The following is a 13559-nucleotide window of genomic DNA, read 5'->3' on the forward strand; positions in this document are numbered from 1 at the left end:
AACATTAAAAGACAACATTAAATGCTGAATTTATTCTAATAAAGGATGCAAGATATAATTTTGACATCTACTTTGATCATTTTCCCATTTGATAACATTTAATGAATCCCCAAAAATCTGAACTGTGAAGATGTTCCTGTGAATAAGCCAACATAGGAGAAGATTTAGAGCAGATAATTCTGCGAAGTTATTTGAGCCATTGCCTAATCCCACAGAAGCGTTTAGAGTTTGTCTTTCGTTTAATGGATGATTAATCCTGCTCCAGCTTTGTTATTCTGAGAAGCTCCATCAAAATAAGCCCATGGTACTCCTTCCTTGATTTATTCTTCTCTAACCTGTCTGGGCATCCTTTCTTCCTCTGAATCAGGTATGTTTGAGTAAATAGATGTACATTGAATGGCAATAGATTCAACAGGGGTTTCCTTGTCTAGAAAGATGAATCTGTTTCTTGCAATCCAGATGCCCCAAGAGATAATTGGAGGCAAATTCCACAATTTCCCATTTGAATATAAGCACCACCATTTGTGCCATGCATCAGAGATGTTTTCCCCTTCCCAGGCTACCGGTTTTTGAATAAGCTTCTCAACCTCCACCCATACTTTTTTAACTACAGGACAGTCAATAAAAAGGTGTGATATAGTTTCAGAGTCATTTTTGCACAGAGAGCATCTTCCCGGCCCTGACTTAAACCTGGATTGGAGGATGTCCCATGTAGGGAATTTTCCTTTTAGAATACACCAGAAGAAAAGTTTGGCTTTTGCAGGGCACTTTAGCTTCCATAATGACTTTTCCCACCATTCCAAATCTCCCCAACCTTTCTTTGTCATGAGGAACTTGTATCCAAATTTTGGGGAATAGGATCCAGAATCAGCGTGAGCCCACACCAGATGATCCGGTCTGTCTTTAAGCCTTACATGAGATCTGGAATTTCTTGAATGTAGACCTTCTAATCGTTCCACCAATGGGGCCGAAGATCCAATTCCTCTCTTGATTTCCATGCTTGTCCCCATATGGATGAGTGACCAATTTTCTCTACTTGATTAAGGAAAATAATTCCTTTGGATTCTAGATGCCTAATCAGGCCTGGGGGAAGAGAAAAATTCTCATTACACCCCACCCAGGGGTCCCTTCCTATTCGAAGATTTTCACCATTTCCAATCTGCCAAGACAAGCCTTGCTCAATAATCTTGAAGGCATCTATAGTCGCCTCCAGACTACCGACACATTTCCTCCTTTCTTATCTGGGTTCCTTATCCAATCCTCTAGAGGGGTGGGGTTGATGTATTTCCGTTTTACCACTTTCGTCCAGAGATTTTCCATGTTGATAATTCTCCACCCTGATTTAGCCATCAGGGAGGTTCCGAAAGCAGTGAGATCTTTTATTCCCCATTGTTGTAGCTTCGATACCACTTGTTATAGCTCTGATACCACTTGTTGTAGATCTAACCTAGAAATATATTATGATAATAGAAATAACCCAAGAATAACAAGATCAAAATAGATAGAAATGCTTCTTTATTATCAAAACCCTTAAGGTAGGGCAACACCATACATTCACTCCTTAAGGAAGGAGAATACTCCACAAGCCATATGCCTGTTCATACAATAATCCTTGACTTTATCCTTCACTATTTCTCCATGTGGAGTCTCTAGCCTCTATATAGGCCTCATACATACAATACCATGGATCATTACCATGGTTCCCTCATACCATCAAACTAATACCATGGGCCCATTACATTATTATTAACTACTTGTGGTCTCTTACATGATATGGGTTAACCACCTTATTTATTACTATGGCCCATCCCATTATTACATTATTACCTTGGGTACCTCCCTTGGTACCCCATATTATCCCCCCTAGGTATATAACCACCTCCCCATTCTTTCGGTCTTGCCACTTTCTCTCAGGCGGCCCAGGGGAGCACTGAATCCTCCTTTGATCCAGCCTAGAGAAATATGCTACAGATTCTTCTTATCCTTTCCAATATTCCCTTAGGGACCCAGGTCAATGCAACCCAGTAAACTGGAATTGCTAAAAGGATTGATTTGATTAAAGTTAGCCTTCCTACTCTGGAAAGCCACTTGAAGCTCCAATGAGAGATTTTGGCTTCAATCTTAGCTAACAGCCAATTCCAGTCTTGTTTACTATAATTATCCGACTTTAGCCAAAACCCAAGATATTTGAAAGGGTCTTCGAGCTTATAAACATCAAAGGGAAGAACAAAGGTAATTTGGCTTTTCTCCTGTCTGTTAAAGCCTTCCAGAATGATCTAAGATTTCCTATAATTCACTTGCATCCTGGTAGCTTTCATGAAAAGATCAATAATCTTCTTGAGCTCCTTGATATCTGATTGGTTCCCATTATTGAAGAGTAAGATGTCATCAACAAAAAGAAGGTGCAAAATGTATAAGTTGGCTGCTACCTCCAGACCTTTTAAAGTTCCTTCCCTTTTGGCTTTTAGAATTAATTGACTCAATCCTTTTGCTACCAGAAGGAAGAGTAGCGGGGACAAAGGGCATCCTTGTCTTAACCCCCTTTTCCTTTTGAAGAAAGGAGAGGTTGCTCCATTAATAAGGACTGCGTCACTGACACTGGTGATACATCCCATGATCCAATTGATAAAGTCGACTTTAAAACCCAGATGTGTTAGCAGCATCCAGAGATAGGTCCAGCTGATTCTGTCATAGGATTTTGACAAATCAATTTTCACCACTGCTCCTTTCCTTTTCATCTGTTTAACAATGTGAATTGTCTCTTGAGCCACCCCAATGGCTTCATGAATTTGGCGTCCATCCAGAAATCCAAATTGTTCATTTGAAATGCATCTAGACAGAATTGGCTTTAGACGGACAACAATCACCTTAGCTATAATTTTATAAATGCTATTGCAAAGCGATATAGGCCTGAAATCTTCAAACGATTCTGGATCTTCTTTCTTAGGAATAAGGGCTATAAAGGTTGAGTTGAATGGCGCATATACCATACCTTTTCTCCTAGATTCCTCCACCACCTCTGTTAATTCTAAACCAATCTGATCGAAGAAATGCTGGAAGAGTTCAATAGGCCACCCATTTGGCCTAGGGCTTTTTTATTTGGCCATAGATTTTATAATACTCTCCACTTCTTCTTTTGTAACTTCTCCCATCACAACCTCGGCTTCTTCCTCCTCCACATACCGGGGAAAACATTGGGCTATTCTGATAACCTCTGCTAATGATGACTCCCCTTGATCAGAGAATAATTTTTGGAAATGGTTCCTCCCCATGAACGAGAGGGATTCAAAGGTATTGGCCTCTATTCCTTCCTCGTCCTTTAACTTCTAGATGGTATTCGTTATCTTCCTCCCTTTTGCATAATTGTGAAAAAAAATTGTGTTTTCATCTCCAGCCATCAGCCAGATTGTCCTGCTTTTCAACCTCCATTCCTCTTCTTTGTCCAGGAGTATTTGACTTCTCTGCTTTTCTAACAACAAGATCCTATCCTTCGACTCCTAAGATTCATAGCCATCTGATTCAGGATTTTCAAATTCCCCAAGCTCCAAGTTGATATTGATTAAATCTTCATTTTGTTTCTACTTCCACTTCTTTGCCCATTCCATAGTGGCCTTCTTCAATCTTTTCAAATTTTCCATGAAAATAAACCTCTTGTCCTCCATGGCATCCCTACACGGGTGTTGCCAAGTTTCATTAAAAATATTTTTGAATGATTCCTCCTGCATCTAGGATGCATTGAATTTGAAGGGAGATCTAGGCTTAAGGGGAGGCTTGGATAGCTCTAGAAGGACTGGAAAATGATCCAAGTTTCCCCCCTCTCCAACCCACTATCTGAAGACTGGAATTCTAGAAGCTAGATCTTCACCTAGAAGAAAACGATCTAATCTTTTTGCATTTCTAGCTTCACCTGTTCTACGGTTCCTCCATGTAGGTTTCAGTTTTAGTAGGTTTACATCTATCAGATTATGTGTAGCAAGAGCATTCAGGAAGAAATATGATAGTGGGTCTTCTCTGGCTAAAGGTCCCCAAGTCTCGGCATTCCCAACAGAGAAAGTTAGATCTCCTCCTATCACCAGATTTCGACTTCTCATCACTGATTTAGACAGGAGATTGTTCCAAAAAGAGACTCTCTCCTGGCATGGCCCGTAAATATTTAAGATCATTAGAGGGAAGTTTTACACTAAAATTTGTCACCATGACTATTTGCAGTCAGTATGGCTCCATCAATAACCATACTGTCCTCCTTGGCAAGTCTTATACCTCTGCTCGTCATGTCAAACTCCAAAAAAGAGAGAAAGCCTTTAAAAAATCAATATAACTCTGGTTCTGCACTTTCTCTTACTCTTACCTGCGGGCCCGCACCTCAAATACATAATACCTGTGTACTTGTACGCTCTGTCTGTAAAGGGGTGGGTGCGTACCCATGTGAAAGTCAAAAGGCGCAAGTTTTACTTCAAAAAACTTACTTGTGGTCAATTCTAGAGCATTGTAGAAGATGGTTTGACGTGGGTTGAGCGCCTCCAGATGGTTCATGCATCCCAATGAAAGAGGAACTTATCCCATGAAGAGGGGAGCTATCCCTTTGAAAGAGGGGCTTATCCCATTGATGGTGGACCTGTTTAACTTTCTCCAAAGCATTATAAATACAGGCATTGGGCCAGAGACAAGGGAGGTTGAAAGCTGAACATTCCTAAGGGTAGATGCTGTTGAAATTAGGACTCCCTTATAGAGCTTGAGAGGAGAGATCACATTCCTTTCTTAGCTTCATTTGGAAGTGGGTGAGCTGATCAAAGTAGAGGAGAACTCTTGTTGGACCCTGGGAGGGACCTGCACAACACTAAGGCGTTGGTTGTAAGGTTTCTTTTGTTTTCAATTAATACAATTAAGTTTATTTTTCTCAACAAGTTGTTATATATAATTTGTTTCATAAACTCCTTGGTCTTTATGATGAATATGTTTTATTATATGAGTTATTCAGGTGCTATGTAATCGTTTGCTTGTTTGTGTATGCAGGCTTCAAGAAGAGGAGCTCATCTGGATCGAAGAGACTTGGCCGCTACAAACAGCATTGGACTAAAGGTAAGCCTTAAACACCTGGTTGCTTTTATTTTAAATGCATATTTAGGGAAAGATAGTGCTTGATTGTTTTGTTTGTCACTAGAAAAGCCTTAGTTTCTAGGGAGGTCGGTTTTGTCCGCAAAATTGACACTTTCCGCATGACAAAATGGCGACCATACTGGGGACCATGTACCTTGATTTGCATCATTATGCTGGGGGGCATGTACCTTGATTTGCATCATTATGCTGGGGGCATGCGAACTTATAACAAGCATAGTTTTTCGTTTCAAGCTTGCGTAAACATGAAACCGAATCCGAGCATAGTTCTTTTCCTGTGTCAAGCTCGTTAAAAAATGAAACAAATCCTCCTCTAATTGAGTCGAGAGTTTGAATAGATCTCATAAATGTTAAGTTGTATATTTAGGTTAGTTATTTCAGTTTTTGCATAATTTTCTTACAGTTTTAGGTCGAGTCTTTCAAATGATCTTGTAACTCAACCTTCATTTCATCCAACTGGTTGAATGAAATGAAGCTGGGGGGCATGCACTCTAGCAGTTATGCTTAGGGGGCATCAAGCACAGTTTTCTCTCTGTTTCAAGGTTGTGTAAAAATGAAACTACTTTGAAGCATAGTTTTTCTCTGTTTCAAGCTTTTGTAAAAATGAAACCTATCTCGAGTCAATTTCAGTTATTTTCAAGACTCGTTAAACTCATGAAAATCCCGAGATTATTTTGCCATCTTTCATTCTCGTAAAACAAATGAAAATGTCGAGTTCTTTCCATCTTTTCCTGCTCGTAAATTAAATTGAAAGTCGGCCATATGAGTACATTTTTATCATTTTTTCGAACTCATTAAAACTTACGAAAAATGAAAACCATGAGTACATTTTTATCATTTTTTCGAACTCGTTAAAACTTACGAAAAAGTGAAACCTTAGAGTCATCTTTAAGCCCTTTTCTGACTCCTAAAACATGAAAAGATTGCTGAGCGTTTCTTTTACACTCGTTAAAATGGAATTAAAAGACGGTCCTCTTACAGCCCTTTTCTGACCGTAAAAACATGAAAAGATTGCCGGATTTTTTTCGTTTCAAATTTGATATTGGAAATAAAACGACGCGTCCTTGATCGCTTTCTACTTTTCAGATCAGAGACACTAATCATGAAAGTACTCCTTGGTCGTAAAGATCAAGCGGTTCTCTCAAGTATTATTTTATACTTTTTCGGGCTTGGGAGACACAAATTTACGAAAAGGGTCAACCCTGGAGTCTTCTTAAGTTTTTCAGACTCTCTAAAATTGAAAAACGCCGAGTTTCTCCTATACTGGACTCGTTAAAATTTCACAGTAAAGGACCTGTTCAATTACAAACAGGAACGAACCACTCCTTCTTAGGGTTCGAATCTAAACTAAGTTGGACTCATCTGAAGGATGAGCTTATAATCAAGCAAATGTTATCCTCCTCAAGCTTGTAAAAAATAAAGAGGTACTTGCCAGAAATGGTGGGGGAAAAGAGAGGAAAATGAGTCTGTTTGTCATACTTTTTAACCACTCTTGAACACGACACTTTTATTCACCTGAGTCGGGAAATCCTTTGCCTAACAGTTGATCAAACCACATTGAAAGTCTTCAGCCGGTTTCTGGGTATTAACTTTGGGTCAATTGTCACCAAGCCATCTGTTGTGTCGTTATGTGTTCAAGAGGTCACTGCCAATAAGCCATTCATCTGCAAAATATCTGTCATCCATCTTGACCATCCCTGAGTCAGTCCTTACTGTTAGCCTCCTGCTGCAGCAGGTTAATCATCTTTCATGATCGACATTTTTTCATGCCAAATATGTTGTGCTATGCATGCTGCAATGCTCCATATTTTCTACAGATGGCCAAAAGAAGTCTCCATAGGATTGTTCTAGTCTAAGGGCCACTGCTGTGTTCCAATTTTGATAAGCAATCCATTTTTGGGTCCGAGGCAGTTTTTTTCAGTTGGAGGTACTCAGGCTGGAGTTCACTAACATCTCTCTTTTTCTCATCACCCTTATTATATAACTCCCTATTAGTTTTTCCCTGCCCCTATTAAAATCATGTATATAAATCCCCCTATGTAAATACCCCTCCCTGGCATTATAGCCATAATTCTACCAAGTCCGGGAAATCTCAGTCCATTTGGGACTGTTTTTAGCCCATCCGCGTCATTGAGGAACTGGTTTGACATCTGGTCAGCTAGTAACCTCTCCCTTAACCCCAAAGACCCCCAAAAAACCCATGATTTCACCTTTCCCCGTGAAAAATTTCACCCCACCGCTGTAAAAACCCACATTCCGCCCCTAACCCAAAGTTCCTGTGCATAAATATTAACCCGCGCCTTTATTTAACCCCGTAAACCCATTTTCCTAAGTTTATAACCCATCCGCCACGCATATTAAATTCAGAATATTACTGCGAATATTCCGCCCGTTAACCCCCTATCCCGTCGCGTCCGCCGCCAGCCATTCGATCCACAGCCCCGCAGATCTACGGCTGGCGGGCATCCTCATCCCCGACACGCTCGGCCTTTAACGTCCGGGAGTTCAGCGGTTTTGCCGCCGTACTCCCGCCACGCGTCAGGCGCCGGGCTGTGGCGGAGCCCCTCCCTCCAAAACCACCATCCCCCATAAGCGGTGCGCCACATACCGCTTACTGCCCCGCCCGGTGACGTCACCACCCACGTCACCCCTTGCACAGTCATGCCCACGTCACCCCCCTGCCCAGTCACCTGATGAGTCACCTGCCTGTGTGGCCTCCTGCCACATCACTGCCACGTGTCCCCGCCACCGTACCTGCCACGTCATCGACCGTACGTGATGACGTCATGCTAACGTCATCCCGCCACATCGCCATGCTGACGTCACCTGCCGTACAATGCTGACATCATCAGCACTTTTTTGGGCGCAGAGGCACAAAAATCGCACTTCGGAGCCCCGGAATCGAATTCTGAGGCAGTTTTCGATGAGCGATTTGCGCTTCAGGGAATCTTTAAGGAATCTTCGCTCCATGCAGCCCCAGGAAGCCCGAAAAGGCGCAGAAATGATCCGTTTTCTTCACAGAGCATATCAAAAGGATCAGAAGACAATTCTAGATGATACAGAGGCCGAACAGCGGCCATTTACTGGTGATTAGACCCGCAGCACATCAGATCCGCAGTCCAGATTTTGTCAGAGAGTATCAGTGGAAGAAAAGACGCCAGAGAGAATCAGTCATGATTTTTTAGGGGCTCGAGGCATATGAATATTGATGAAGCCCCCAGAAAGTCAAATCAATAAGCATCAGCCCATCCTTGCCTTCAAATCACTGTCAAGGCATTCAAAGCACCAGGACAGCAAGGAAGCAGAGACCCATGCTCATTTATTGCAGAAATCACTGCAGCAAGCCACCAAGGACAACATCATTTATTCAGTTTTGATACGTCGGCCCTGAGCACGGCCCGAGATATTTTTTGTATTTATTTTAGGATAGGATTAGGTCAAGTAGTCATTTTTTATGACCTAATTAGGTCAAGATGTAATAAAGGAACTCTGCAGAGAGTTTTTCCCTATATATACCACCCTCTGTATAGTTTTAAGGGTTGGTCAATTGATAATTTTCACTAGAGACTCGCTGTGTATACCTGAACTTTTCTGTAATCAAAGATTGCTTAAAGCTTGGAGAGCGAACTGTTTGTTGTTGATGAATGTGTTGAAGAGTTGAAGATGGAATTCCTGCGTTGCGGCCTGAAGCAATAAGTGCCTCTTATCTCTGTTTATGCGTTTGCCATTATCAAAATAGCAGGAAGAAAGAATAGCCTAGAATTAGTTTAAATACTCTCTATGCTCAATTCCTGCTGTTTCTTGATGTTTTCTTCTGAATGAATTGGTTATGAACATTGAATTCCTTCTGGCTCATGTTTACCCCAGTTCACTTGTGCTGGCCAATTACCTAGGGATTCTTAACTGCCCCTAGGTAGCGCCCTGTTACTTTCTCTGCTAATCTGTTGGAGAGATTCTTAACTGCCTCTCTTTCTTTAGCGTTCAGTTCATCCATTAAACCTGAAAATTGCTTCAACCTCAGTTATCTTGCTCCATGTTCCCTCACTGTTATTAAGGAAACACACCATCAGTTCCCCTCCTCGACTCCACGCCCAATGGTTTTAAAAATTCAGACTATGCTCAGCCTCTCTACCTGAAAGTGTCAGTTTTCCCACCAAAACTCAATCAAAACCCCTGTGCATCATATCTAGCCTAAAATCACCCCCTTCAACAAAGCTAAATCATAAAGAGAGAGCCCTCTCTGACTGCAGGCAGGCTAGGGCCTGCAGTCCAAAGTTGGTTTGTGGTTACCTCGGCCGTATCCCTTTAGGAGTCAAAAGGGACAACCTGAGTGATAACATAATGGCGACTCCACTGGGGAAGTGAATCATGTGTTTATTAGTGCAAATCCTCAATTTTGACCAGTTCGCCTCGTTTTCTGGAGAAAGTGTTCCTTTTCTTCAGGGTTTTTCATGTTCAGCTCTGATCTGTGACGGTGGACAAAGATCAGGCACTTTAAGGTTACATCATCCACCTGGCGACTCCACATCATCCTCATAATAAAGACTCCGCTGGAGAAATGAACCGGAAGGAATTATATAAGCAGATCAGGCTCTCGACTTGGACTATCATCCAAGAAACCATGTTCTTTCTCTTGCACCAAATTTTGTTGTGCATATTGTACTTTAAAAGCGATTTTATGTCAAATTTTTGTGTTTTTCCTTTGGAAAGGATTGTTGAAAAGCCTCCTTGCACATCAGAGCAACAGATTTCAAATGCTGTGGAAGATCATCATACAGCCAAGGAGGAACCAAAAATAGAGTCCAGTCTTCTAGTTCCTGTACATACTCCCGTGCCTCGTAAAGTTCCTGAAAGATATAAGCCGCTCATTTTGCCTCCTGTGCTTGGCCCCTTGCCGACAAATCATCTTGATTATCTCCGTAGATTTGATGGAGAGAATGGCACTACTGCCCAGAAACATATCCAGGCGTTTGAAGATTATCTTAATACATTTGAAGTGGAAAATGAAGATGTCAATCTTAGACTATTTGCCCTTTCTTTGCAAAGCGAAGCTAGGACTTGGTTTAAAGCGTTGCCTGAGGCGAGCATCTCTAAGTTTCAGCAGTGTGCCAATCTTTTCCTTGATAGATGGATGATCAGAGGTAATCTCTTCTTGCTCATCGAAGAATACAATCATTTAGAAAGGCATCCAGATGAATCTGTTCAGCAGTTTTCAGACAGATTCAATCAAGTCTATCAAGCCATGCCTCTAAATATAAGACCTCCCCTTCATTTAGCTCTATTGCAATATCCTAGAGCATTTGACACAGAAATGGAATTATGTCTGAGAGAAAGATGCCCGTCCACTTTGAAACAGATGCAGGACATAGCTGTGGACGTAGAGGCAAATCTAAAAAGGAGGGAAGAACAGCGCAAAGCAGAGCAAGAAGAAAGATTTCATAGCGTGTTACAAAAGACAGAGGAAATGATGCAGCTAATCACAATGAAAGTGGAAAGTTCAGAGCACTAGAACAGATCTGTTTCACAACAGGAAAGTAGTGACATTCATGAACAAACCTGCCACAAAACAGATGACATATTCATCCAGCCATACATGATGGAGCAGTCTCCTGATATATTGTGTGAATATAATAGCTTCTCTTCTTTCAACTGTCTGTCCAAGTACGATCTGTATGATGATGATTATGAGCCTAACAACCAAATCAGCCTTGCAGAGGAATCAGATCCTATTTTGGCAGGAAGCAGTGTTCAGGTTCAGCTACCTGAACCCAATGATCAGTGTGCCCATCTCAGCTATGAAGAAAAGGAGGAAAACGCAGAGTGTGTTCATTGCAGTGAAGGAACTTTACCCTTTTGTTTTGAATCTTTTCAATTTATCAAGGATAACTATCATGCTATATATGATCAAGTGTCACCACGCGCTGCTATTGACCGTCTGGAGGTTAATCAAGATATTGTTCCAAAGGTATCGCCTCTAGTTTTGCAGCCCCAAAGAGCCATTGAATATCAGATTGAGGAGGACCCAGAAGTAGAAGCATATGACCAGATGATCCAAGTGGATCCCCTGCCTCTTTGTTTTCAGCCATCTGAGTTATTCAAAGAAGAAGAAGACCAGTAGCCTGCTCAGATCAGTCAAGTCCTATTCAATCCAGATTGTAATAAATTGCAGATACCTCTGCAAGTTCTGAATGACCTATCCTCTGGCAGGCAGAATGATGAAAGAGATCAATGCACGTCGCCATCAACAGGCTGCAAGGCTCAGTATCGAGTTGTCAATGATCTCCTGACTCCAAGGCATGGTAGTGATCCTGAACCTTTGTACAGTCCTTTAATTCAGCCAAAAAATTGTATATATATGTTGCAGGACAGTTTTGTACAGTATTTAAACACTGCAAAGGAGGTCAGTAGCTTCCTGATCTTCTCAAAGATTGACAAAGCCATAACAAATTGCAAAATCTCAGTTGGTGTCACTAGCAAGCACAAGCAGCAAAGCCCACTCATGTTATTATTACTTAAGTGGCTGCATTGGCTATTTCACTTCACCTAACAGCAAAGTAAGTGCTGGTTAGGGTAGGTAGGTAGGTAGGATCAATAAGGCAGCCAGCCAAGAGAAATTTGCAGAACACAGCAACAATTGAATACAAGGCAATCTGACCTGCTGTTCTTGGCTTTTCACAAGGAAAAGCCATCCCCAAGTGGAGCCACTGTTAGCCTCCTGCTGCAGCAGGTTAATCATCTTTCATGATCGACATTTTTTCATGCCAAATATGTCGTGCTATGCATGCTGCAATGCTCCATATTTGCTACAGATGGCCAAAAGAAGTCTCCATAGGATTGTGCTAGTCTAAGGGCCACTGCTGTGTTCCAATTTTGATAAGCAATCCATTTTTCGGTCCGAGGCATTTTTTTTCAGTTGGAGGTACTCAGGCTGGAGTTCACTAACATCTCTCTTTTTCTCATCACCCTTATTATATAACTCCCTATTAGTTTTTCCCTTCCCCTATTAAAATCATGTATATAAATCCCCCTATGTAAATACCCCTCCCTGGCATTATAGCCATAATTCTACCAAGTCCGGGAAATCTCAGTCCATCTGGGACTGTTTTTAGCCCATCCGCGTCATTGAGGAACTGGTTTGACATCTGGTCAGCTAGTAACCTCTCCCTTAACCCCAAAGACCCCCAAAAAACCCATGATTTCACCTTTCCCAGTGAAAAATTTCACCCCACCGCTGTAAAAACCCACATTCCGCCCCTAACCCAAAGTTCCTGTGCATAAATATTAACCCGCGCCTTTATTTAACCCCGTAAACCCATTTTCCTAAGTTTATAACCCATCCGCCGCGCATATTAAATTCGGAATATTCCTGCGAATATTCTGCCCGTTAACCCCCTATCCCGTCGCGTCCGCCGCCAGCCGTCCGATCCACAGCCCCGCAGATCTACGGCTGGCAGGCATCCTCATCCCCGACGCGCCCGGCCTTTAACGTTCGGGAGTTCGGCGGTTTTGCCGCCGTACTCCCGCCACGCGTCAGGCGCCGGGCTGTGGCGGAGCCCCTCCGAAACTGCCATCCCCCATAAGCGGTGCGCCACATACCGCTTACCGCCCCGCCCGGTGACGTCACCACCCACGTCACCCCCTGCACAGTCATGCCCACGTCACCCCCCTGCCCAGTCACCCGATGAGTCACCTGCCTGCGTGGCCTCCTGCCACGTCACTACCACGTGTCCCCGCCACCGTACCTGCCACGTCATCGACTGTACGTGATGACGTCATGCTGACATCATCCCGCCACGTCGCCATGCTGACATCATGGTGACGTCACTCGCTGTACAATGCTGACGTCATCAGCACTTTTTTGGGCGCAGAGGCACAAAAATCGCACTTCGGAGCCCCAGAATCGAATTCTGAGGCATTTTTTTATGAGCGATTTGCGCTTCAGGGAATCTTTAAGGAATCTTCGCTCCATGCAGCCCCAGGAAGCCCGAAAAGGCGCAGAAATGATCTGTTTTCTTCACAGAGCATATCAAAAGGATTAGAAGACAATTCCAGATGATACAGAGGCCGAACAGCAGCCATTTACTGGTGATTAGACCCGCAGCACATCAGATCCGCAGTCCAGATTTTGTCAGAGAGTATCAGTGGAAGAAAAGACGCCAGAGAGAATCAGTCATGATTTTTTAGGGGCTCGAGGCACCTGAATATTGATGAAGCCCCCAGAAAGTCAAATCGATAAGCATCAGCCCATCCTTGCCTTCAAATCACCGTCAAGGCATTCAAAGCACCAGGACAACAAGGAAGCAGAGACCCATGCTCATTTATTGCAGAAATCACTGCAGCAAGCCACCAAGGACAGCATCATTTATTCAATTTTGATACGTCGGCCCTGAGCACGGCCCGAGATATTTTTTGTATTTATTTTAGGATAGGATTAGGTCAAGTAG

The sequence above is a fragment of the Pinus tabuliformis genome, chromosome 7, assembly GCF_031772625.1.
Source record: "Pinus tabuliformis cultivar Carrire ecotype Pingquan chromosome 7, CPIR1, whole genome shotgun sequence".
NCBI lineage: Eukaryota > Viridiplantae > Streptophyta > Pinopsida > Pinales > Pinaceae > Pinus > Pinus tabuliformis.